This window comes from Mustela putorius, unplaced genomic scaffold (genome assembly GCF_011764305.1).
Source record: "Mustela putorius furo isolate JIRA1106 unplaced genomic scaffold, ASM1176430v1.1 tig00000224_pilon_pilon_pilon, whole genome shotgun sequence".
In the NCBI taxonomy this organism is placed as follows: Eukaryota; Metazoa; Chordata; class Mammalia; order Carnivora; family Mustelidae; genus Mustela; species Mustela putorius.
The window spans coordinates 2,114,630-2,139,143 of NW_025421321.1; the positions used below are offsets into that span (position 1 = coordinate 2,114,630).

A 24,514-nucleotide genomic window follows, 5' to 3' on the forward strand; every position below is an offset into this window, starting at 1 on the left:
GAGAACAGGGCCTGGAGTTGGGTTGGGGGGCCACGCCAGGAAGGGCCACGTCCCCACCTGCAGGGGCATATGGATTAGGGATATTCCTCAGTCCTGGGATGGCAGAGGAGAAACACCAGGTCCTCATGCACGGTTCATGACTAGCATTTGCCGCTGGTAGCATCTTGATGAGTTAATAATAATATTAGTAAAAGGTCCCTCTGCATTGGAGCAGTGAGAGCCCGGGAGGCTTCATCTCCATAATGCCAGCAGATCACACACGCAGCAGCTGGCCGTCCAGCCGCCCACACACAGCCCAGGCAAGGCTGCAGAGCTGTCAGCATTTCCATTACAAATACCTGCCTTTCCGAGGGAGGTTCTGAAAAACTCACTGTAGGCCCCAAAATGTGTGATCTAAATCCAGGATTGTTTCCTTTGAAACGTTTCTTCCAACCTTCCAACCAGCAGGCTCAGCTGTTTTGCTCTATTTTATGACTTTATTCATTTGCTTCCTCCACAGTGCTTGCCCCCAGAACAGGCCAGTGGCCGGTGCCTCCCATGCCCCTCTGTGGGCTGCTCCGAATGAACACCGCAGGGCTGGCCTCCTGGAGCCCAGTGCTGTGCACCCATGCTACGGAGCCAAGAGGGCCACAGAGAAACAGGAGGCGATAGGGACAGCGCCTTTCCTTTATGGGCACAGATTTGGAGCAGAGACTCCACGCTTTCTGCCCTGTCTCTCCATGTGAGACATTATTACATCGACATGATGGCACCAATAATGGCCAAGGCTCGGCAAAAATAACTCAGCTCTTCCCCAGAGCAGCCGAGCGGACTGTATCAGATGCCCCGTGGTTTAGCTGCATATGAAGCAGTGACAGTGCAGGGGTATACACATGACCAGACAACATGGAGCCATGACCTGAGCCAATGCCACCCTGGTCAGTCCTCCAGACATGCCCCTAGCGGGCTGCTTACAGCCAAGCATGCTTCTTCCTCTCTGATGGATACTGGGGTGGGGAGCAGCGTGCCTTTCTCACCCATGCCCACAGTGGGCACCAAGAGGGAAGGCTAATGAACGTCCATGGAAGATAGGTGTTCTCAGCCAGCTGAGGGAGTCAGGAGGGCGGCTTCCTAGTGGTGACTCTCCACACATCATCAGTGGCCTTAGGGTCCCAGACATCTCAGCAGGAGGCAAGGGACATACCAACGTAAGACCCTCCCAATGAAGAAAGACAGTTCAGTTTTATCTTCTTGACTGAGTCTTTGCTTTTCAAGTCTGTGCCTGAGACTTGAGGTGACACTCATAGTTGGGGGGAGCTGCCATTAACAAGCTCTGATTAGCCACGCTGAATGATCCTCAGGGCTGGGTCTGGCAGCTGGCATCACCAAGGCTAACCCAGTCCACAGGGCCCGTGACTGCGGACACCCCCATCTAGTAGCATCTCCCCTGGACAGCAGCTCCTGCTTTGCACCCCTTGGCTGCAGCCTTGATTTCCCATTTCCTCATACACCAAGTGGGGGCAGTGTCTGCTTGCCTGCTCACAGTCGTCCACACTACAGGAAATCACAGGGTTCTGCTCTCCTCTGCATAGGCTGCAGCCCCACCTCGTTAGCCTGGGGGACCCCGGCCAGTTAGCCTGGGGGTCCTGGGGGGCCGAGGAGGCAGTGAACATTGAAATCAGCCCCTTTCATCCCCCTACAAGCAGAATTCTAGAACATTCTGTGAGTGGCTGCTGACTGCCGAAGGGTGGTATGTGGTGGGGAGAATGAGTGTTTCCTGTTATTCTGCCCCAGGATGCTCCCTGCTCCCCACTGAGATACTTGTCTGGCAATGAAAGAGCTCTGCTTCTCCTTCTGAATGTGGCTGGTCCCCTAATCTGTTTCTCCACCCCCACAGAGACAGAACATCTAGGTATAGACGGGGCACACACACACACACACAAACACACAACTGATGGTTAATGAATGCACCTAATAACCCCCATTTTGACTGTTTTGGGGCAGGAATAGAAGACATTTCCGACTTCCATACAAAATGAAAACAAAGTAGTGGCACCAGCACGCAAAAGTCTTGCTGGGTTTGTACGTGGATCGTGAGGATGAATGGTCACTGGCCTTCTCCCTTCCACTGTGCAGGAGGCCCTCTGCCCTAGCAAGCCCCAAGTCCAAACACTCAACGGCCACACACACTTCCTTCTCCTCGGTCCGGTCTTGCTGGTGGGACAGTACCGGCCAGTCACGGCTGCACCCTCATCAGAGATGTCTGTCTCTGGCTTAAGACCCTCTTCCCAGGACTCTGCCTCACCATCTTCATCAGCTCAGATGTGATCTTCCTCCACACCACTCTTCCCTCCAGCCACAGAAACATTTGGAAATGGAACAACTGACGAGTTTCTTCTTTCCACTGTTAAAACTGTACCATACGAAGTCCTCTTAAATAAGTTACTGATGGAATCCTAGCTGCATGTGAATTTTGGGACCAGGTTAAATAAAGAAGACTTTACCCATAGGCTCATATGAGCCCTGAGGCCCCTTCGGTGAGCCTGAGGCACTTGGCCCAGGAATGTGCCAGAGCTGGGGGCCTAGGCAGAACACGATTACCCAGAAATCCCAGGCTCTGGTCAAGAGAACTTTAAACTGAAGGTAATGGGGGAGGGGATTTTTAAAGAAAGAATAAGATTGGAAAACCAGGCATACAGGCTGATATCAGATATAACATGCAAGAAAGGACAATGGGGTGAGGCGTGCCCTGTGGTTCTCGAGCAAAGTAACAGGAAAGCCCTTCTTCCATCCTAACCTAGACTTCGGAAGTACAGCCGTGACACATCCATACCCCAGAGCCATGGGCTGGGGGCTGAGATCAGAGAGAAGGAAGTATGTCTTCCCTTTCTTGGAAATCCAGGAAGCCAAAGAGGTGACTGTGCTGGAAGGCAGGGGTCACAATTTAAAATGAAGGCAACCAGTGGCTGCATGCGTACAACAAACACTTTCTAAGCACCTGTCGTGTCCCGGGCTCTGCTCTAGGTCCTGGCGATACTTGGTGAGCGACAGAGGCTGGTCTAGTAAAGCTTATACTGCTCTGAGGGGTGAATTATTTAGGGAGACTTGTAAATATGCAGATTTTGGCTCAATAGGTCTGGGATGGCACCCATGTTTCTGACTGTCTACAAACTCCCAGGAGACACCACTGCTGCTCAAGCCAGACCCTCTTTGACTAGAACATGGACAGCTTTGCAACCTTGGCTTCGCAAGGAAACACTCTCTCCACAACAGAGCCACATTACCAGAGACAGCAGCTTTTGCTTGGTGTCTGCCTTTAAAGCATGGCTCCCACCCCTGTGGGCTCAGCAGAGCACAGGTCACCATGCCTTACAGCTGGCCTATTATTCCAGAGAGCTTCATAAATTCAGGAATGGAGGGAGAGTGGCCTTTACCTGCCTTCAGCTTTTGTCAGAAAAAAATCTCAGGAGCCTCCCACTTAACTGAGGGCAGCAGGCACAGAAGGCTGACTGCATTCTGATCTGAGCTTATTTATAAAATACTCCCTTCTTTACGAGACTAGATCAACAGCAGGGGTGAGTGAGAAGAGCATGGTTTGCTTTCAGCTCTGGCACCCCTCACCCTCCTCCTTGAAGGCTCTATCTGGAATACACCTCGGGCCACTGATGAGAAAGGCTGCCAGAAGGAGAGCTCTCGACCACTGACTGAGCAAGTCAAGACAAGTGGCCTGGTGACATCACCAGCCAAACACAAGAGAGACCCACCTTCATCACCACCAGGCTCATCTGACCTTTGTATTGACCGTCCAAGGTCAATACGGCCATTTTACAGAGAAGAAAACTGAGACTCAGAGGAAAAGTGTAAGTGTCTTGTTCCACATCACACAGTTAACAAGTGGCTCACACCCTTTCTACTACATCTCATTGGCTCTACCATCATTCACTTTTTACTGCAGAGTGCGGAGATGCTTTTCTGATCTTGCTATATCATTGGGTTAAAAAATTATTATAGTCATTGAGGTATATCTATGCCTTTGGCAATTAGAGGGGGTTGGGTTCCGTTTAGAGATTCAAACATGGGCCTTTAAAAACCAGACCTTTTTTGGGAGCATGAACATTAGGTCAGGCAAATGCTCACCCTGGGCGGACCCTGGCTGCAGTTACCAAGGGTGGGAGGCTATTTCTGTTTCTTCCCTTTTTATTTTAAATGGGTGGTGACCTCACAGGCCTGTTAACAATGCCAAACTTTTTTTTTTTTTATTTTTTATTTACTGGAATGTTGAACTCTAGACATTTGTAATGTCATGTGCTAACCCTCTACACTGACATTCTCCCATGCACGGAATACATACTTGCTGTGCATCTGCTATGGGAGATGCTTTTTTTTTTTTTTAATTAACCTCTGAAGGGGTCTCCATATCAGAACTAAACATTTTATGACGTGTTGGGTGCTGTAATGGCGTAACGGCAGCGCTCATCCCTGGGTGCTGGCATGCCCTGCGTGCATCCCACCCAGCACAGGGCCACTGCTTGCCTCCCATTCTGTTCTCGCCGTGTTCCCTTCTCAAGGCAACAGATTGGACAGGTGAGCCTGTATTGGCCAAAGTGGGCTGGTGAACTGAAGAAATTATTCAGATAACTGAGGTTTAAAACAAGAAATATCCAGCAGTTAAGACAAAGGTGTGGACCTGAAATTCACAGAGAACTGCCTGACCTTACTCACAAAGACTAAGTGCAGGAGAGGATTTTGGATGAGATAATCCTAAGAATTAACGCACAGGGTGGGGAATGGTACTCATTTCAACATCCCATTGTCACAGGCTGGACAGAGCTCCAACTCTGTCAGAGGCTGGGCTACTTCCCCTGGGTAGGTGGCACCACTGCCCGGGTCCCTGGACAAGCCTCTAGAGCAGGGCTGTTTCCCCAACACCTCCAGGCCCTGGCTGCTCCCAGCAGGGGGCAGCAGGCGTAGCTAGGGGCCACTTGGGCAAACTGCCCCGCCCCTTGCCCTCTTGCAGACCAGAGTGACATTACGATGTAACCCTCTGTGGCCTCTGAGTTGCCCCGACCGCACCTTCCTGAGAGTCTGGGGGAACCGTGGTTCTCTACGGACACCAGTGATGTGGTAGTGAGCCCAGCAATGACCTAACCACCACCACCGCCGCCATGTGGGCTCCCAAGCAGTCCTGAGTTAGAAAGGCAGTGTGCCCCTCCTTGGGGAGTTGGTCCCTCCACCAAGATCAGAGCTACACACGCACTCCTTCTTGTCCCTCAGCCTCTGCTCGAAGTTGTCACACGTTTCTTCTTGGGCACTCACCCCAATTACCATGAGGAATGAGGCTACCCCTTCTCTAATCAACCTCTTAATCATGGGTTATGATCCCTGCCTGTGCCAGCCATCAAACTCTTGGTTCAGTATCAAATTCCACAAAAAGGAAGATTCCAAAGAGTCTGATACAAATTAATATAAGCAAACAAAACTTCATTCATTTCTAAAAATGTGTGAAACTCAGCAAAAGGCTCATAAGCAGCAAAGAGTTATGATTAGCACCTTATCAGGGTGTGTCCTGTAAGCAAAGGGACCACTAACTGAAAGTTGGAGATGAGTGTAAAGACCCTGTCATAATTTTGCCTGAAGATAAAACTCAGAAGGAAAAAAAAAAATGGTTGTTTTTCCACCAAGGAGAGGAACACAAAGGCACCATTTATTCTCCATTTTCTGTAAGAACCCCGGAGGGGACATCTCTGCTTAGAAGGTGGCAGGAGGTCAGTCTGTCCCTGCAGGGGGGCGTATGGTCTCCCGCAGAGGTGCCCCCATCCCCAGAGAGTGCCCTGTCTGTGCTGGGCTTGCAAAAGCATTTCTGACCACCTCAGATCAGCACCAGAGGAAGTCACAGATCTCAGGCAACTGAGAAAGGAGGAGGAGGGAAACAAAGAGATGAGGCTGGTACAGAATTCAGAATTTGGAAGGCAGGTGGCAGCTTCACTGCTGGGTCCCAGGGCCAGGCCAGTGAGGTGGCCCATTCCCTGGCCCTGTAACATTTACCCCCAGCAGTAAAGTACTTTGGGGCATGCAGATCCAGTAAATTACATATATTTTCTAGCGTACCACTATATTACATACATTAGAAAACACGCACATAAGAGAAACTGAAATTTAAAAGTCAAAAATATAATAAATTTGAAGAAAGTACTAATATTTCCTTTCTTTGCTCACAGAGCTTCATGTACTCCTTTTTGGTGTGCGGTTTTTTTATTTTTTTATTTTTATTTTTTTTAAGATTCTATTTATTTATTTAAGAGAGAGAAAACACAAATGGAGTGGGGAGGAACAGAGAGAGGGGAGAAACAGACTCCCTGCCAAGCACAGAGCCTGATGCGGAACTCGACAGGACCTCAGGATCGTGACCTGAGCTGAAGGCAGATGCTTAACGGACTGAGCCACCAAGGTGCCCCATCGTGCACCCTACTTTGAAGATCTCTAGCTAAGAGCAGTCATTTTCAAACTGTCAATTTTAATGGGGCCTGGTCAGTATTTTTTTTTAAATGAACCAGATTAAAAGAGAAAATACAGAATGCATCACATGCACTAAGGGTAAAAGTAGTTCCAGGAGATGTTGCTTTAGTTTCACATACACAATGGTGTGCATCCTGGTCGGGATGTACCATGCATTTCTCATCCTGAGTTGTAATCTAAAAAGGCTGAAAGCCATTGGCATCAAGAGGAAAAGAGAGACATTTCCCTGCTGAGAAATAAAAGTCTGCTTTCCCCCATCTGCATGGGTTAAATGTGTGTGTGTGGGGGGTGGGGGACCTGGATGGCTCAGTAAGTTAAGCACCTAACTTTGGCTCAGGTCATGATCCCAGGGTCCTGGGATCAAGCCCCGCATCAGGCTCTCTGCTCAGCAGGGAGCCTGCTTCCTCCTCTGTCTCTGCCTGCCTCTCCACCTACTTGTGATCTCTGTCTGCCAAATAAATAAATAAATAAAATCTTTAAAAAAAAAAAAAGATCTCAGAGCTGATAGAGTTTTGAAATTTGGAGCCTACATCTTCCACTTGTAAATAATCATCTCACATCGCAGATGGTTAATGAGCTTCGTGCTGGGCATGGCAGTAGATGCTCAACAAACACCTAGTCAATGGACAGATGCAACTAACACGTGCATGTGTATGTCATAACAGCTACTCACTGAGTATGATCTCAATAGCTGGTCCCATGCTGTCACCTGGGTGCCCATTCAACCCTCTGGGAGCTGAAACTCACACCCGGCTTTGCATACACCCACCACCCACAGTGGAGGGACATCTGATATGTACGCAGCAGGATCCCCTGACTACTGTGCTGACAGCAGACTATAGGGCCCAAAGGCTTTGAAGCTATTGCAACAATGTCACTGGAGAAGCCGCACAAATCAGTGAAAAAAAGCGAGGTGGAAATACTGATGCAGCACAATCCTAAATACATTCACAATATATGCAAATTTATACATAGAAAAGAATAAAGGAAATAAAACAATATGCTAACAACATTTCATTTCATTTTTTTCCTACACACATATTTATATTTACTGGTAGGATTATAGGTGATTTTAATTTCTTTGTTTGTGTTTTTCTGAATTTTCCTGTTTTGAACAATAGCCTGGTGTTATTTTTACAATCACAAAGTTATTAAAAACAAAACAAAACAGCGGATTAGGTTGGGATATTGACTGACCTACAGTGATACTTCCTGAGTTGTGGCACTGACATACTTTTTTTTCCCGTTTTGTAAAAAATGTGCAAAGTGCCATAAAGCTTTGGTGTTTTTTAGTCTAGTGAGATGCAGTATTTTTCTGGAGTATGACGTTTCAGGAGAGGTCTATCAAAGCTCTCCCTCCCCCCAATAGCTTAGTTTCTGGCCCTGGCTGAGTGGTGGTGTCTTGATGACAGCACAGACCTGGCTGTCACCAAAGCCTCAGGAAGCTTCTCCTGGCACTGTGCTCCCATAGGGGCTTGGAGAGCTCAGAAGGGGGAAAGAAATCCGGGCCCAAATGGGAGAAAAATGGAAGCCGAGAGAGGTTAAGCAGAGGACGGAGCAGGGGCCCGCAAACGAGGCCCACGGGCCAAGCCCCCCTGGTGCTTATCACTGTGTGCCTTGTGGCTTACCTGTCCTTTCTGACCACTTCTACCTTACAAATTAGAGTTGGAGGAAACAAACAAACAAACAAACAAATATGCCAGGCCTGTGCTGGAACAGTGCTCTGCTTGACCTCTGCTCCCGTCACCTCCCCATCTGACTGCTGGGTGGAAAGGTGTGGCATTTGTTCACTTTTTATGCCAGACACAGAAGTAGAAGGATGCTCCTCCGTCATCCAGCTTCAGCAAACACACTATTCTGCTGTTCTTGTTCTATGAGCTGTATGCCCCCCTCCACTGATTTTTCTGAAGTATTTTATTTTATTATTATTTTTAAAAGATTTTATTTATTTACTTGACAGAGAGAAACATAGAAAGAGAGGGAACACAAGCAGGGGGAGTGGAAGAGGGAAAAGCAGGCTTGCCATTGAGCAGGGAGCCCAATGCAGGGCTCGACCCCAGGATCCTGGGATCATGAACTGAGCCAAAAGCAGACGCTTAATGACTGAGCCACCTAGGGGCCCCGATTTTCTGGAGTATGTTAAAACAAAGCACAGAAACCACATAGTTTCATCTGTGACTGCTCAGTGTGTATCTCCAGTGGACAGAGATGTCCCCTGTCCCTGGTTCATCTCCAGGGACTGGGTGGTGGTGCTCCATTCCAAAGCTGTAGGCCCTGGAGGGGGCAGCAATTCCGGGGGGGAGGTTGGTTTATCAGTCTCTACTCTGGTGGGTGTGGCAGTCCCAAGGTCCATCCTCAGTGCCGGGGTTGGAGGGGGTTGAGGAACCGGCAAGTTCCCCTGCTTCCAGAGCTGATCGATGTTCTCCTACTAAGATTTATCTATAATAAAGTTAACCTTTGAGTTTCCATCTCTCAGACATTCATTTTTTCCTCAGCTGCATCCAAGAACAGGGTATGAACACTTCTTATGACCAAAAAAACCCCAAGGATAACCCAACCAATTCTCTCCCAAATTTATATATTTAAGAACATGTTAACATATGAACTGGGTTGTCAATTTAGCAAGAGAAACACAAATAAGAGCAGAGTTTCAACTACACCTTCATCCCCTTCCAAACATAAAAAGGTTTACAGAAGCGTAAATGGGCCCCCTGGGAGTGTTTTTCTGTACCTGGTCTGGCCCTCGCTTCCTCTTCCGTGGTTGGCCGGCATAGGCCTCTGGCCTGGGTAGCTGGCTGGGAAAGCAAGCGGCCTTCCGCTGCAGGTGACTGGTGCATGACTGGTGCAGCCCTGCACTGAAGCACCCACCTGAGACTCCATTGCCCCATTTCTAAAAGCTTGATTATTCCAGACCAGGCTCCCTTGCCCTACCCAGTGCATGGACACCCATTCTCCAAACGACTGTTTTCCTTCACTCTGAATGAAACAGAAGCCTACTCCAGATACATTTTTCAAAGTGTTGAAGTTATTTTTTCCTCATATGATAGGCCTCAACACTTAAGCAGTAAAACACAGTTTTGCAGGAAGACCTGTGTGCTTCCTCTCCCTGCTCTCTACACAAGGGTCTGATGATAAGGTGAGAGGCAATGCCATTTTTAACACCCAATTTGCAACCTGAGCTAGCCTGTGTTCTACGTACTTCACTTACATTCCTGATTTAATCCACACTTGAGCACAGTAGGGTATATTATGCCCAGGTTACAGATGCGGAAACTGAGGCACAGGGAGGGGAAAGTCTGGTGAGCAGCAGATAGGGGCTGAGCCCAGTGGCTTGGTGCTGTGATTGAGCCCCTGCTCTCTGTCAGGCAGGGAGAGGCCAGCACTATGGAGGCAGTGAGCAGGGCTGGGCAGAGGCCAGGAAGGTTCCATGGGTCTGCTGGGTGCAGGGAGGAGTCTGTATTGATTCTAAGAGACACGGGCCCCAGAGGAGGCTTAGCAGGAGTGAGGCCACTAAAGTTACCTTTTTCTGGTCACTGTGTGAGATGGATCTTAGAGATAACATGCAGCACAGCGGGGCTGGGAGAGGTGATGCCCAAGAACCTATGGGTTTCTGACCACCGCAACTTGAAAACTTCGAGTCCAGAAGGTTCTTTCTACATTCATGTTACACTAGCAAAGCCCCCTAGGCTGAGGCAGGAGTGGGCATGAATGAAAAGGACATGGTTAGGGAGAGTCAGTGGACCCAGTGACCAAGGCTGTGTGCACTGAATGGGGAGTGGGTCTCGAAGAGAGATGGACCCCAACCCAGACCCAACCACTCAGAGCAAACACTGACATCTTCAGAGAGGCCTGCTTCCCACTGCTCCCTGAGCTCACTGTATTCAGCCTGCTCTGTCACCCTGGCCATCACTGTCCCTCAGCCACGAGCCAGTTCAGGCCACCACCTGGAACCTGCAGCACTCACCCATAGGTTGTGTCCCCCGTGAGGGCTTCCAAGCATGCTACTTAAAATTGGTCCTCTCCACCTCAGCTTCGCTCTCCTCCTTTGCCAGCTTTATTTTCCTCCACAGAGAACATACTACCCTCTAGAATTTGCTTTTTTCTGCTATTGTTGGTTTCCTCCCACTAGAGTGTGGGTTTCAAAACATTTCTCTTCTGTTTGGTACGCAACAGTATCCCTAGGGCCTGGCACATAGCAGGTGCTCAGTGAATGAATGCACAGAAGGGATGGGTGTGAATGAAGAAATGAACGGTGGTCTGAAAGGTAGAGGCTGTGGAGCGCCGTGGTAGTGGAAACACTTGACAACGACCCTGGCATGGGCAGATGTAGTTCTATTTTACAGTTGAAGTCGGCAAGACAGAATGTGGCTGCCCTTGCTCTTGTTGGAGACACCGGCCAGCGTACTCCTCCGGGCAGGGCTGTGGTGTAGAGGATAGGCTGTCTTCACCTATGAGGGGCCAGCTCCGAGAGTAAGTATTGTGGTGACTTGGAAGCTTCTAGGATCTCATTAACATGAGATTTCCCAGGGAGGCTCACATAGCCCTGCAGTACACTGAGGGTCTCTGGGCAGAGCGGTAGGCAAGAAAGTCACTGAAAACAGAGACATCTGGAAAAGTGTGGTTGACAAACTGAGTCTTTGTCTCTGCTTGCAACAGAAGGAAAGTCCTCAATAGCTTCTAACTGTAACTCTTAATTGTTCTCACTTTGGAGATTGGAAAGAAATAAAAGCAACAGAGAATGGCTTGAGTTTCTCTGAGTAAATCAAGCAGAACCCGAATGAAGCCAGAATAAGCTGCATTTTCTCATTTTGCAATAATCGGTTGAATTGTGGTAGCTATGGAAAGTCCCCTGATGGCACATGCATAGCATGGAGGATTTTACTTGAATCTTAAAAAGGTCCTGGGCACCAGCAATTTACACCCCCTCCTTTCCGAACAGGAAGAATTAATAAAAGGTAACAGGAGAGAACAGGACAGCAATGTCGGAGGCATTTTCCAACAGGCCCCCAGGGTCAGTCTTAGCAATAATTTATTGCCAAGATCCAGAACTAATGGTGAGGCAGCAGCTCGGACCTACAGGCCAAATCTCTCCACTAAAGCTTGGTCAGCTCTGGAGGGAAGACACCGGAGTTCCCCAACAATTCCAGTGACTCCAGATGGGTGTGTTTGCTCCCGCTACACAACCAGACTTGCTGTTCCTTCTGCACTAAACACAGGCCCTGAACCTCAGCCAAGACATATTCCACTGTCACCTTATTAACACTCACAGTCAAATCTTTCCATGGCTAAATATGCGTTCATTGTCACATCTGAAAAACAGCTACCACCATCACGACCCGCCCCAGGAGGAGGGGGGCTCCCACACCAATGGCCCAGGCCCACCCTTGGGACTAAGTGGAATCTGATAAAACAGGTTTCCTCCCCAACTTCTTTCTTAGGCTGAGGCCCACCAGACCTGTTGTATCCATCAGGTTCCCTGTGGCCCAGGGCTTTCCCGGGGATTCTGATGTTCACTGAAGTTTCTGAGCCACGGGCCTGGACTACTCCAAAAGGCAGAAATGAAGAGACAGGATAGGAATGTGAAAAGCTGAGTTCAGGCAGCAGGGTACAGCTGTGCTGGAGGGAAGGTGGCTGGGAGAAGACAGCTCAGGACAGCCTATGGGGGAGCAGCCAGACTCCCTTGTCTCCCTGATAACAGAAGGTGAACACAGAAACAGTCTGAGGTCACAGAAGGCCCCGTGGAGGGGGCCCCAGTTAGGTCAGAAAAGAACCAAACTTCACCTCCTCCGTATGCTGCATTAAGACAGCCCGCAAGAGTAACCTGTGAGGGGAAGGAAGGAAAGCAGCAGGAGCCAGAGGCAAAAACAGTGAGTACAACTGTGGGCATGCCTGGTTTCCCACTGGATGAGCTGGAGGCCACAACACAGGTGACAGGCTTGGACATGGGGGCAGGAATGGCAGCTCTTTACTAATGTCACTTGCGTTTTCAGCTGACCCCAGGTGGAGACATTTTCAGTCCCTACTTGTCTCTTGAAAATGGAAATTCACATAAGCCTTTTCTGCTTTCTGCTTGGCTGGCCGGCAGCTGCACCTCTCAGGTGTGGGGAAGACTGTGGGGTTCCTCTGTGTCCCCACAGACACTCCTGGTGAGACCAGTGAGCAAGAACAGGTGGTTTCACGGGGACCTGCTAAGTCCTATGTGCTGAAAGCATCCCAGCCAAGATCTTTCCAGAAGCAGCCATGGGTCTGTCCTCTTACTTTGATTATTTGTGTGAAATACTGGCTTGCAACCCAGCAACGACACAAATGTATACATTGCCTATTTTGTGCCAGTACCACGCCAAGACCGAGAATGGAAAAAAATTATGTGCTGCAGGGTCTGGCTTCTTACATTTATAGTTAGGGAGACAACAGTAACAACAAACCCAGAAACTATGGAATGTACAATATTATACTATAAGATGCTAACTGCACAAGTAATTCAAAAGAAGTTAGGGAAGCAAGAAAGCAGGGTGTGCTGGGACCTACGCACTTGTCTCTCTTTCTTAGGGACACCCCCAATGATCACACACGTGTGTGCATGCCTCAAGTCCGGGGGTGCAGAGGATGGGAGAAAAACATGCCGACCCAGACCGTGGCTGGGCGAAATGCACAAAACTGAAGTCTTACTCTCCTGGGGAATTGTCTCGTTTCTTTGTGTTATGCCTTCCACTGTAAAATAAGGGAAATGGGGGTGAAGGTAAGGCCCCCTTCTTACTCTCCCTGTGGGTTTAGGAGTTGGCCTCCCAGACCACTTTGCTCAGATGCAGAGAAAACATGGAACACCAGGACCTGCCCTGCCTGGCTCCCAGTCAGTCCTGTCTGCTGCGCCCACAGCCTTTCTCGGCCAGTGCTCTCTTGGGTGACTGCGCGGTACTCTGTTAAGTGCATTAGTTTTCAGGAAGGTGCGGTCCGCACCTGGACAGAAATGCGGGCAGATTCAGAGCCAAGTCCTGGTGGGGAGGAATCCCCACCACGCGCCATGCAGGGCTGTAGAAGCTCGTAAGAAACGGGCTAGCAGCAAGTAAATATAAAACAGACTTTAAACAAAATGGCAAAGCCCTGTCCCCCAACAGTCTCTGGCAGAAATCTCTGAGAAGTTTCTTTCCCATTTCCTTTCTGGGGTCTTGTTCCCACATTGCCTCCGACATGGTGAACTCAGGTGTCCTGAGAGAAGCTGGGTGGGAAGCAGGGCCACAGGGGAAGGAGAAAACGGAGGAAAACACCAGCAGTGTGACAAACACACCCTCTGGCTCACCTTCAAAGCTGGACCACATGCCAGTGTTTGGAACTTGGTCGTCACCAGTATCCGTAGTGAATAATTACCTCAAAGGCTTTCACCAGTTCATCTTTCTTAAAAAGTCCTTGATTACTTACTCTCAGCACTGGAGATGGGGACAGGCAGCACGGACAGCCTCAGCTGACCTCCAGCTTTCCTGTTCTGCCAAAAATACCTCTGTGAGCCTAACTTTCTCAGCCCCATCTACCTTCTCCCCTGTCTTCCCGAGACACAGCTGACATACCACACCATACTAGTCTATAGTACACAACATAATACTTGTTGCCCTTATTTCAAAATCCCTAAAACGTCCCAGGTTAACACCCACTTAGCCAAGGCGGAACAACGATCATGTTTACCTTCTTGCCTGACATGCTGAGAGCAGATCTACAAAACATGGCTTTCAGACATGGGGTATCAGCAGCTCAGGACAGTAGCTGTCGAGAGAGGTGAGGCCTGCCGCGTGAGGCCTCTGGTTCACCTGGGCTCTGGGGCTTCTTCCTGAGTTGGGAAGATGGAGTCTGGGGGTTGGGGAGGCCACAGTGGCTGGGGTCCATGGACCTGAGTCCTGGAAAGGAGGTATCTGTGGAGGGGTGCCCCTGCCAAGTCTGTAGCCCAGTACTGATGAGGACATTCATAGGAGGAAATTACCCAGTGCCAGGGAAAGAACTACCCAAAGGGGAAGACAGAACAATTCCCGAGGCTCACACAAAGCTGGGCACAGTTTGCATTCCCACCTTCAAGATTGAAAAACCTTGTAAATCACGGGTCATGGAGTGGAGAAGATTATAGCTTCAGAAGTAGGGATAATTAGCTCTACATTAGAGGCTGCCATAGTCCTACAGACCAGAGCTTAAAAGCAAGGCTCAAAAGCATCAAACTGTTTGTAAGTGACCTAGCGACATCCCAGGACAAAGCTTAAGCATATTTATAGGAATAAAAAAAAACAAAAACCCAGCATCTGAAAAGGCACAATTTACAAAGTTGGTATCTAATTAAAAATATCAGGAATGCAAAGAAGCAGGAAAATGCAATCTACAAATCTATTTTATAGTTATTTATAGAGGAGAAAAATCAGTCAGTAGAAACAGAACCAGAAACAATGCAGAAGACAGAAATCGTAGACGAGCATATTGGAATATGTACTAGGACTATGGTATATACATCGGTGTTAAGGAGACATACAGAGGCCACGAGAAAGACTCCAGTCAAACTCCGGGATGGAAACACGATGTCTGAGTTAAACTCCCCAAGACACTCAAACCAGCCACCACACTGCCCCAGTCAGAGGCGTAATCTGCTCCCTTCTGCCTGTCTGTGATGGCTCTGCACTTCTTACTTGCCAGTTCCCTTCGCTGAGGCTGCTTTTATCTCCTTCCTCAGACAGCAGGAATTCTAGCACCGTGCTTCAAACGAAATCTCTCTGCAGGAAAGAATGGGTGAGGTTTGGTCAAATGTGCTACATAGAGAAACTATGCCACCTCTGTGGAAGGATCTGGGGTCAGGCCCACCCACTGGCTCCCACAGCAGCAGACCTGGCCAGGAGGGAGGCCCCAAGGGCAGGAGAGCTGTGGGAAGGCTGCGGCCACATCAACTCACCTCATTGCTTCGCAGTAAAATGTGAAGAGGAGGTTGAACATCGTTGGTTTAAGTGTGAATCAGGGTAAAATGTTATTACTGCCTTATCAGGCTGCTAACCTGATACTTGGGGGGCCAGCAAGTACCTGGCATCAGCATCACTGTTTCTAATCCCCACCTGTCCACACACACTCTGAGCTTCTAACAGCCCTGACAGTAGTGCTTGGGGAGAGAGAAGCAGAGTCGGGGAGACAAAAATCTATCCCCGTGTTAGCACTGGGGCGTTTCTGCCAATGCTTCATACAAGTTAGCAGAGCTGATGATCTGTAGACAGTAAAGAATGAGGGAATAAGAATAAGGGAAAGAAATCAAAAGTAAGCAGACAATGCCCTTTATCCATGTGAGCCCCTTAGGCTGGGAGCCACTCACTCCCACTCGCTGGGCAGCTGTGAGTATGGGGAATGGCTGGCTGTGTCCTTGGCAGCTGTCAAGAACCTGAGAAGTCCCTTTTCCTCTCCCATTGCCCATATTACTTCCTGACATGCTGGCTTTCCCTCAGAGGAGCAAGGAGAGCCCTTGAAAGGAGGAGGGAGACACAGAGGCCAAGAGTGGTGACAAAGAACAAGCACTCCCCAACCAGGAACACACCTGTGAGTCTGTCCACCTTGGATCCCAGGTAGTGTAGGGTCTGTGGAGGGCACTGAGGGGAGGAAGAGGGTCTCTGAGCATCAGTGTCTCTGTGGCTTTCCTCAGGAACCTGGGCATGGGCATTCCTTTAGAAGCCACACACCCTCTTCATGTTCCTCCCTGAAAACATGCTGCCCTCCCCAGGCAAGGAGCTGGAGCACCAAGACGAAGTTGAAGAAATCATGAGCAATCTCTTCTTCACATCGGGAGATGGCAAATCCAAGGCATGGAGCAGTACAGAGCACGTACAGTGAGTAACCTCTGAGTTCGCTGGTTCCCAGTGAAAGCTGCCAGTTGTACTAAGGAGTCATTACCAAATGCTTTAATACCATCTTTTGAGATGCAGGGTCAAAATACTATTTTCTTTTTGTAAATTCTGAAGTGACAAGGAGACAACCATGCTACAAACAGAGGTCAACATTGTAATCAACTGAAGCTTAGAACCAAACTAACAATGTGCATTGTAATTGTGCCAAAGACAAGGACTCCCAAGTCAGAAGCTGCTGTCATTGACAACTGCCCCTACAGATTTAGGCATTCATTTATTTGGCTAATTCAAGACTTTCATTTCTGTCTCCATCGGTTTTCCAGGATCTAGAAACAGCATCCCATCAACAATTCTTCCTAACACCATGTAGGATTCATTCAACACCAAGACTGGGGTTTATGAGTACTGGCACCAACAGAGGTCTAGGGTCTGGTTCCCCAAAGTCGGAATTCTCTGGGCTCCCACTGGCCCTGGGATGAGGTTGTCCCCCAGCTTACTTTCTGGAGCCTGGCCCTGTTCCTCCATCTCTCTCACCATCCAGAATACAGCTGTCCTGAGATATGCATGCAGGGGCTCCAGGCCTCTAGTGCCCTGAGGACTGGGACTCCTTCCCTCAGGTTGGTGAGGACCACACACAGTTGTGGGAGGTCACGAAGGATTCATGTGGGAGCAGCAGAAGGGCAGGAAATAGGACAGAGCAGAGCTGTCCTAAGGCAGCAGGATCCAGAGGACACATCCACTATGTGCCCATGCTTCGGCTCCTGGTTTAAGAAATAGGCTTTATGCAGAAGCCACTCTGGGGTGCATCTAGCTAAGTGTGGGGCAATGAATGGCAGAGCTGTCTTTGATGCATTTGGAGTGTCAGAGGGAGAGAAAATGGACTTCAGCACACGTTAAACCTTCAAATTCCACTTTCCAGTCCCTCAATCTGTTTGGATCTGGGCTTCCTCCCATCATTACCCATAGCCCGGGAGCCTTCTCTCCCTGGAGTCATCTTTTCTTTCCAAACTGCCCTCCATTCTGGCTCCATAGTTGGTGGCCAGTGCCTTCAGCCTCCCACAGCACCCTGCAGCCCGGCACACATGTCCCACTAGCACCCCCACATGATTGGGCCCCAACCCCAGTAGCAACTCTCCCATACCCCTTACCCCTCACCATCTTCCCCTGGAACAGCCCCCATGTGGCCTCTGTTCTTAAGTCCCAAACCTTGTCATTCTCAACAAATAATCTGCTGAGTAGCGGAGAGCAGGGCAAATCAGCATAAACTCTGAACATCCCCACAGGCCTCGGTGTGCCAGAACCTTCCCCATTCACCTCCTCCTCCCTCTGAAGGGCAGGTTTCTCTCCTGTCCCTCAAGGTAGGCCCTCGTCCCCTCCCAGCTGTTCTGCAGGGACCACTCATCAATTGTCCCCTGCGATCCCTTGGGTTTTATCTCTTCCCTTTCACTACTCTCCCCTCGGGGTGCCTCATCCAACATAAAACTGACCAAAGCGTTGCCTAGACTCTTATAACCACTTGACATGTATCCCTTTCCTGGCTCTTCACCAGAGAGCTCCCTTATCCAGCCACTCACCCGTCCAGGTTTATCGTGGTTCTGCCACACAATGGAAGATCTTCACAGGCTGGTGGGGAAGGGACGCTTCCACGGAGGAGGAATTTTCCTTAGGGGTCCTCTGAACATGGCCTGTTATTTCATGTTATTTCCTTCTTATGTTAATGAAACACACAGTGAACAAAATTAAACCACATGCTAAATTGGCAGCCCCTCCTGTCAGGAGGATCCACTCTTTCCAAACTCCTGGGTCCCCAGTGACCTTGTGGTCAGGTAGCTATGTGACTGGCCACAGCCTGTGGGTGGTGGTCTGACGTCCATGGCCAGGCCTGACCTATGAAACTCCCAATTTGTCCTCACTCCCACATGTTAAAGATAGCACAGCCCCATTGGAGGGTCTCCCTGGTGCCTGCATGAGCCTGGCCAACCAGAACAGCCAGATACGACCCTCTATTGTGGTTGAGCCGTACGGTCTCAGGGTTCACCTGTCACAGCCGGTACAATACCTCAAATATTACACTCATCACCCCTCTTCCCAACTTCTTTTTCTGCACCACAGCTGGCTTCCAGGTACTCCCTTCCCTAAACTCAAACCCCTAGGGATCTGGTCCTTTTATCTCTGGAGTGTGGGGTCCCCAGGTAAAGTCTCAGAGTCAACCTGCCCCCTTTCAGGTGAGGCCAAGGACAGCCATCATCCCAACACATGTGAGCTGAATAAATTCTCATCAAGACCATGAGCTGGCCCACTTCGATCGACTTGCTTTCCCATTTTTCCCATGCCTCCAGGGAACCCAGAGGGCCTTCCCCTTATCTGTATGTCTAAATGCAAAAGCATAAAACAAGGAAATGCATTAACGTGTGTCTGTTGAATAAAGGTTGACAAGAGACACACCAGAGGGAAGGAAAGAGCACCACTTGCACCCCAGCAGGCCTGCCTGTTGTTGTGAAGATGGAACAGGGCTTCCCTGACAAGTGTGTCCAGCCCTTGGGCCTGGGTATGTTCCACACTGACAGCACAGCCTTCCTCTACCAACGTCACCCCCTGTCCATCAGATGAACAGTCCTCACCTATGCATCTGCATATCTGCATCCGCAGAGCACAAGAAAGCCAGGTTTCCTGGGTGGGGGGCTCCCTCTCCCACTGCAACCTGCCACTGTACCTTCTCCGAATACTAAGCCCTGGGGGTATGAAGGGGAAGGAGACAGACAGAGTCCTGCCTGCAGCACGTCTCAGGTTGAGTGGATGTGAACAGTCCCTACACAGAAGTGAGTGCCGAGCCTGGTGGGAGCAAGGAGGAAGCCCTCACCCAAGCAGGGGCAGGGATCAAACCGGGGCTCTCTCCCAGAGAGGGGTGGGAGATGGCCGAAAGGGTGTGGAGCTCAGCCTCGGGAGCTGTGTGATTGAAGCCTGGAAGTGAGACAAAGGGATCCCCATCCCCTCCTCCACTGTGTCCTCGGACAGGCAGGAGTTGGCTCCACGCAGCCAGGGAGTCCAGGGCAAGTGGGACAGACAGTGGCACACAGCTGTGAGGGGACAAGTCTGTGCACCCTGCAGTCCACTGGGGAGTAAGTGAGACCCAGTAAACGTGCATGGGTGCGAGGGGAGGTGCCAGCTGACCTGGGAGAGGACCAATAAAGGAAGATCTGGGCAAACTCCAAAATCCAGGAGCAAGGCGACCACATTCTTTCTGCTACTTTCAGACAGCCAGTCTCTGGGTTAGTACCCTGCTAAACATCACATAATTTGTCTTTAAAGTTAAGAACCAGTCCAACCCCATTTCCTCCCACTCTTTGCCTCTTCTCAGTGTGCCTCTAAGTCCTCCAAACAGCCTCTGGCTCTGGACCATCACTGCATTTTGTTAGATGCAGAAAATGGCTCCTGGTTGATGCCGGTGCTAATCTCCTGACAAGCTATCACTCCTGCAAACATTTATTAAGCACCCACTGTGCAGTCACTTTGCTAAGTGCTAAGGGTATTAAAAATGGACAAGAGAAGGACCCTGACTCGAAGGATCCTGATCTGGACAGAGGAGGGAACAAGTTTAAAAAAAGGCTGGAAGCCCTGTACGTTGACATGAACAGATTTGTAAGGCTCAGGGAATGGTTTGATGGAGCAAGGACCATTTGAGTTGCGTTTTGAAGAGTGAAGAGGAGCTCTATGGGTCCTTGCATAGGGGTCCTGGGCTAGGAAAGGCAGTGTGTGGAAGTTTGGGTGGCTGGAATCTTGTATGCCTGGAGAGGATCTGGTGCTACCATACTAGGTGGAAGTTGTGAAGCTGGGTCTTGGCATCTGGAGATGGGTTTGGGGATTGCTGTGTTGGAGTCCATGGAGCCCAGGCTGGGAGGGAAGGAGGAAGCTGGGGCTTGGGGTGCAGAACAGGGGAGGGTGGATCTGAGAGAAACACTCTTCAGGTATTGTGTGGGGAGGTGGACTACTGAGGAGGAACCTGGGGCAGGACAAGACATGCCCACTTGTTTTCAGCCACTTGGCCTTTCTGGCTGTTCCTCAAGCAGGTATGAGGGAGGACCCACCGTGACAATGTGGGTAGCCAACCACACAGACACTACCCTTGAAGATCAGCAAATGTTTAAATATCCTACTCAACAGAAGTAGAGCACCATCACGTCATGGTAACATGGAGATCTTTCTTGGTTAACTGCTGGTGATCCACGTCTCCCCATTGCTTGCCTAAAACAACTAATTTTCTAAACCTGAAGGCAGAACTTGACACTTAGAGCATTTCACCATTCTTTTCAACTGTGTTTCCAGACTATTGTGGTCTTTGGGATCTTAATTCTGGCCCCATGGAGAAGTTTTCCTTGCAAACAAGCATCACAGGCAAATCTCCAAATGTATTTTCTAAGTCTCCATGCGACTTCCGCATTGAGGCTCGGAGCAGAACAGTCCTGCATCCTGTCTTTGGATCTCTCTGGACTGAGGCAGATTCCTATGAGCCCTCTTCAGGAATAGCTTTCAGGTGGGCTACCTCTCTTTTCATGTGGCATGTGACTATCTGCATTGCTTGTCTTGTTGACATTACCCAACTGCAAACCTGGCTCAGCTTAGGGAACCATGATGGGGCTGTCCTGCCTGCACAGAAATAGGGGCACGCCTGCCTTGGAAGAGCTCCCACCCCCGCTGCGGAGTGAAAAGGAGCACTTGTGAGAAAACTCTCAGAAATAGGAGGCCAAATACGGTCAATGCCCAGGAATGACACAGAGCTCTTCAGTAAATACATGAATGGACCAATGAGCAGTTATTCACTCAACAAACATTTATAAAAGCAGAGCAACAACAGAGATGGCCCTTGTGAGCCTACCTCATGCCTCGTCTGTGCACTCTGTTATTGTCTTGAGGTCTCGCAACTATGTCCATGAGGGACGTGCTATTGTCCTTGTATGTGAGAGGAAAGAGGCTCAGAAAGGATGAGAAATGTGCCAAATGTAACACGTCTAGTACATGGTATTGAGCCCAGGGTGGTCTACCTCTACAACCCATGATGCTCTGTAGGGCTGCCTTGGGCCCACTCAGGGTTCTGCCACCGGGGTTTCCATGGCCCATGAGAAACAGGCCCTGCTCTTAGGGGAAGACCTGAGATCCATATGAAAGGCAGATGCCAAGCAAGCCATCTTGGAGCCCCATGGGAAAGGACGATGGGTCTGGCTTGGTGGGACCTCTGGTTGTGTCTAGTCACACTGCAGGGTGGAAACCCAGAGCCAGACCCAGCCATGCCAGGACAGGAGAAGGACAGAGTGCCTTACATTTACCCCATGGCAGGCAGCACTGAGCCCCCACACATGGAGGAGGAGGGCTCCCTGGCCCCCCAGGCCTGAAGAATTCTCTCAGATTTATTCACTCTGAAAAAGGAAAATGATGACAATTCCTTGGTCCCCTGGAGACATAGAAGGAAGGCCATGTCACTGTCACATGACTGGGCTTATTCCCCCCGGGACCAGAGCCATGCCGAGTCCTCTCTCTGTCCTAAGTGGACACCCGCGAGGCTGCCCTGTCCCACAGGTACCCAAAAAACAGGCAGGCGTCAGTCAGCAACATGGCCTGTGGGTGTGGTGTGGCGACGGCTGTTGGAGGCTGATCGTTCACGAAACCAATAGGGAGAAAAGAACAAGGAGGCAGGTTCCAGACACAGGACCAGTGGCTGGGGAAGCCAGAAGGGGGGCTGGAAAGGTGGGGAGAGAAGTCACACAGGAGTGGCGAGGACCTGAGGGCAAAGGAGCCAGGTGCAGGCAGAGTCAGTGCCTGAGACCAGTCAGCCCAGGTTGCGGATGGGGATACAGTGGCAGCCAGGCCCCTGAACACTATGGGGAGCGTGGAGGAGAGGGTTATATCTGCAGTACACCAGAAGTATAGATCTTTCCAGAGACTGGGACAGCCTTCTCAGAAGACGGGCCACTGGTAACTCCAGGCCAGGCTGCCTCTAGCCTGGCTTTACAGCCTGTCCCACTGGGCCTGCTAGGCAAACCCAGGGTGAAGAAACAGCTCTGCTCAGGAGATGACTGTGTAATCCATGGAGCCAAAGTGCTTGTTCACTTCTTACACATCCCCCTGGGTCAAGCATGAGAGCAGAAACCACTTCAATGGGAAGCTCAGGTTCAAACTCTGCGGAAGACCTGAGCTCCAACCCCTTGGATCTCAAAGGCCTGCTCAGCCTCCTGGAGGGAAGACAACCTGAACTCTGCAACCCCAGAATCCACCCCTAAGACTACACGGGGGGCAAAACCACTCAAGTACGTCAAAAAGGAACTGAGAGAGAAACAGTGAAAGCAGGCTCAGGAAATAACCTGTTTGGGGCTTCTTGTCTTCAGGGGCTGCTGAGTGAGAAGCCAGGAGTCTGTTTCAGAGCAGATCGGGGTGTTGTGGCTGTGGCCCAGGCTTCTGGGGCAGGGGTCTGTGGCCAGGCACTACCTGGGCCACGGCCCTGCCCCAGCAAGGAGTGGGATCCAGAGGAGCAAGGCCCCTGCCCACGGCTAATTCGGGCCTTGCTCTGCCATTGTCCCTGGGAGGAGGGCTGAGCGCCCCTGGGCCTCAAGGGTCCTCAGGGCTTCCTCTCTGTGCAAACACACAAAGGAGTAAGGGAGCCATGTTCAGAGCAGACACAGGATTGTCACTGGAGGCACAGGGCACACAGGGCTTCGGGGCCAGAAGAGCCTGCCTGTAAGTCCTCAAAGGAGAAATGTTTGAAAGCCTGTCTCCCGTGGTGGAGCGCTCAGGCCCTGGAAAGGCACAGAGAGGCCAGTTTGCCCTCCAGGTGTGTCTGTGGAACTGAGGAGAGCCCCCAGAGAACCCAGCGGATTGGTTTGCCAGCCCCGAGCCCAAGCCCTCAGCCTCCGTGACAATGCCTGAGCCCTTCCAGAGGGCTGGTAGCTGATGAGTCTGACCTGGCCTTCCCCAGAGGATGCCCATGGGACCCGCCTCAGTGTTCCTTCTGTCTTAGCTTCTTAAACTGCACTTTCAAGTGCACACATGTTAACTGTACACCATTTCACAGTGGCACACAACTGCGTAAGCACTCCTAAGATGAAGACATCAAAGACCTCCACCTCCCCGAGGCCTCCCTCTCACTGCTTCCCATCAGTCTCCCTGCAGAGGCCCTGCTGCTCTGCTTTCCATCACCCTGAAGTCATTCTGGCTGCCTCCGAACTTCCTAAAGGTGAAAATCGTACATACTCTTCCGTGTCTGGCTTCTTTCAAAAGATTTGTCTGTGAGACTCAGCCATGCTTTTAAATGCAGCAGTCTGTTCGTTTTCTCTGCTGGGTAGTATTCCATTGTATGGACATACCATCCTTACTTATCCATCCCACCGCTGATGTGGAGTTTCCAGTCTGGGGCCACCCTGAGAAGGTTTCCATAAGCATTTCTGCATATGTGTTTGAGTATCCTCATAGGTCCGCCCGGGGAAAGAGGTTCCCCCAGCTACAAACATCTGGGAGACCAGATTTTTCACTTTTGGACTGCACTGTAACTGTAACCCAGGCATCAGGTTCTCTGATCTTAAGCAGCAGGATAAAGAACGCACTGGAAATTGGAACAAATGCACAGATGGAAGCTTACAAGGTGTTTGGGGAATCTGACTTCTACAGTGTGATAGAGAGGGGTGTGGGTGTGGACTTTGAGTGTGAGAGTGTGCTAGTATGTGTATGAGTCCATACAGATATGCGAGTGGGACTGTGTGTGAGCACTGTGTGTGTGTGTGTGTGTGTGTGTGTGTGTAGACTTATAGTTACTGTGTGAGAGGGCCTCAAAATCTCCTGGGCACTTTATCCAGAATGACTATGAGACATCCCCTGGTCCAGAGCATTTAGAGAAAGAAGAGGAAATGACCAGATATGAGGCTAGAAAAATAGATGAAGGTCAGACTGCAAAAGAGTGGTGAATGTCCTACTCTAGCATTTGGATTTGATCCTGCAGGAGACAGGGATCACCACACACCACTCGGTAAGCATGGCAAAGCCGGCTGTGTCACTTACCAGCATGTGGAGTCCCACACCAGGATCAGTGAAGTAGAATTTGCTAGTGACAGGTCCTGGAGGGCAGGGCAGGGAAGGGCTAAGTCTACAGCAAACAGCCTGTGTTTATGTTTTGGCTCTGCCGTTTA

The 24,514-nt window shown here is 50.1% G+C and overlaps 1 protein-coding gene and 1 long non-coding RNA gene across 5 annotated transcripts in view; one reads left to right on the plus strand and one right to left on the minus strand.

Moving 5' to 3' along the window:
• Positions 1–24,514, minus strand: part of SH3RF3 (SH3 domain containing ring finger 3) — a 368,285-nt gene that overhangs the window by 103,272 nt on the left and 240,499 nt on the right. The gene's annotated exons all lie outside the window — the stretch shown is intronic.
• On the plus strand, positions 12,252–23,707 carry LOC106007025. 3 transcript variants are annotated; one of them, XR_001181492.2, is made up of 4 exons: positions 12,252–12,362; positions 15,951–16,067; positions 16,223–16,328; positions 23,407–23,707. It is a non-coding gene; the product is annotated as an uncharacterized LOC106007025 (long non-coding RNA). The 3 variants fall into 3 exon arrangements; XR_001181491.2 differs by lacking the exon at positions 23,407–23,707 and adding an exon at positions 18,572–18,744; XR_001181493.2 differs by lacking the exon at positions 23,407–23,707 and adding an exon at positions 18,572–18,744 and having other exon boundaries at positions 12,253–12,362; positions 15,951–16,041.